The sequence below is a fragment of the Meleagris gallopavo genome, chromosome 2, assembly GCF_000146605.3.
Source record: "Meleagris gallopavo isolate NT-WF06-2002-E0010 breed Aviagen turkey brand Nicholas breeding stock chromosome 2, Turkey_5.1, whole genome shotgun sequence".
In the NCBI taxonomy this organism is placed as follows: domain Eukaryota; kingdom Metazoa; phylum Chordata; class Aves; order Galliformes; family Phasianidae; genus Meleagris; species Meleagris gallopavo.
In genome coordinates, this window is record NC_015012.2 from 78473377 (window position 1) to 78475947 (window position 2571).

The 2571-nt window shown below is 40.6% G+C and overlaps 1 long non-coding RNA gene across 1 annotated transcript; it reads right to left on the reverse strand.

Moving 5' to 3' along the window:
* Window positions 1-1252: 1252 nt before the first annotated feature.
* On the reverse strand, window positions 1253-2565 carry LOC116216350. Its single transcript, XR_004158972.1, has 2 exons — window positions 2334-2565; window positions 1253-2245 (listed from the first exon to the last, which is right to left on the reverse strand). It is a non-coding gene; the product is annotated as an uncharacterized LOC116216350 (long non-coding RNA).
* Window positions 2566-2571: the final 6 nt, after the last annotated feature.

The window sequence follows — 2571 nt, forward strand, 5'->3', positions numbered from 1 at the left end:
GTAAAAAAACCACAGTGACGTTTTTATAAGTGACTTAGCTTTAGCTCTTCTGCCTGTGGAAGATTACTAATAAACATATTAGAGGTGAACTGATCTGCATACTTTTATAAAACATGAATTTGCCGTTGATGATGGTACTTTGAGTAGTATAGATTTCTAATCCTATGCTGCTTTCCACCATCACAAGAAGAAAATAAAAGGAGAAGTGGCTTATTTTGGGCTGAGTGGGAAGGCATCTACATTCTGTGCCAAGGGTGCACTGGAGAATGTAGAGGATTGAAGCACATGGCTCGGAATTTGGTGCCTGGCATGGGCAGGTCATACCGGCTACACCAGCCGTAAGAAGCTCCCCAGTGGGGCTCAGCCAGGTCACCAATACAGCATGCAGAAAGGATGAATTTCAGGCAGGAGGCATAAACAAGTGAGTATTTAATACCATTTTGATGTGAAGCTATTTTGTTAGATTGTAGGTTATTATTTAAAAGTGCAGAAGGCATTTACTCACAGTAGCACTGTATTTTGGCACAGTTGGTTCTTTCTCAGAAGGAGAATATACACGATAACAACAAAACAAAGTTGGCTGGCTCCATAGTAACATCCCTGTCTTCTCACCCTTGAAAAATTAATGGTTGGCTTCAAGAGTAAGAACCAACACTCACAAAAAAGATGAGCAACTGGTGGTGATCATTCCCACTGGGAGGGAGGGGGAAAGGAGGGGAAATGAAACAAAACAAATCGACCAAGGAAGCTCAGTTAATGCTTTACGTTGATCTCAACCCCCAACCCCCAATATTGTGCTTCAAATATTTAGCTACATTGTCTGGCTTGGCGATTTACAAACCATAAATACTTCCCTTTGTCTATAAAGAAAAGCCCAGATTTCACAAGAAACAGAAAGCCTTTCACATCGAGAGCCACAGCCAGCAAGCAGCGCACTTTCTGGCTACAGCATTATTCAACTACACTGATAAACTAATATGGGGAAAGAAAATGAATTAAAAACAATAACAAACAAGCAAACAAACAAACAAACAAAAACCCTCCACAAAAATCAAGAAGTCAAAGATACTACATTCTTATTTCCCAACAGCAAACAGTAATTGAAGGACATTCGCTCTTAACGTATCTGCATTAGGATATTTACACTTACTGAAGGGAAAACAATGAGAATAAAAATTAAAAAAATAAAGAAAAGAGGCCACGGCAGCAAGTACAGGAAATGTAAAAACCTTTGGGGCAGTTCATAAGTGACTCAGTTTTATGTCTCAGCTTTATTAGCAGCAAATTCTAGTAATCTTTCTTTTAACAACATTATTGTAGTGAATGTATGTGAATATTCCCATTTGAAAGTCACAGAATGCTGTAAGACTCTTCGTATCTGCAAAAAGAATACGCAGTGCTATCAGTGTTAAAACAACTAAATTACCAGATTAAAATAATCTGAGATTTTCATTTTTTACTCAAACGATTGTTATACCCAAAGAAGGAAAAGAATTCCTTTTTTTTTTTTCCCCCTTAAATAGAGATATTTCAGAGTGAAAACATCTTATTTAAAAACATTAAATCTCAGTGATAAAACAGCAGTATTGCATTTGTACTTAAGGATAATGCAAGGTGACAAGATCACATGAAAGACGGGGAATTATTTGAAAGCGCAGCACTTGAGACCACAAAAATCAGAGTTGGGGGTATTTTTCTCCATGTAACAAAAGCATCCTCGACAGAATTGCAACAGGCAAAAAAATAAAAATCCCATTAATCCCCCCCAAATTAATGCAGTATTTATTGCTGCTGCAGGAATTCTTACAACCGGCTTCAGCACGTCTCACCAAACAGCTACAACCCCGCATCTTCTCTTGTGGCCAGCGGGGCTTCATGCTGAGCCACAAATAAGCAAGGAAAAAATCAGGTCTCATCAGTAAGAAGCAGCGGGATGTGCGTTTGTGAGAGCTCTCATTAGGTGCCGTCTGTAGGACTGCTGTTGGTTGTGCCTGAGTCAGGGACTGGGATTCCATCTTGGGAGACACTCTAAAACATTAAATCAGAGACAAAACCTTTATTTTAGCATCAAAACATTTCGATTCTGTGGCTGTATTTTGAAACGCATCAAGGAAAGTTACGAGCCACTGCAGAACAGCGAAGCTCAGTATATCCACAGCAGTTTTCGTCTGCTTTCAGACTCTTTAACTGTTACAAATCCTCTCTTCCTCATCGCGTAGTTGATGCCATACATAAGTGTGGTTTCCTATATGTAAACATCAGGGGAAATCAAAACGTTAATCACAGCATTCGTGCAGCCCTTTGTTGTGAGAGCCACCTCCGAGAGACGTTACCATACGCGTTGCACAGCACTAAGAACGACTCGAGTCACTTCATTTCATCAGCCTTTATTAGATGCCGGATGATCTAATTTTGCCATTTCCATTCGGCCGAAGCGTTTATTTAAAGCGGAGCCCAAAGACACAACGGGGACTGTTACAAAAGAGGAGACGCGGACATTTTGAGACGCACGAAACGAAGGAAGCTCCGGATACAGCGATCAGAGCCCGCTCGGGGCGGTCCGGCAGCCCC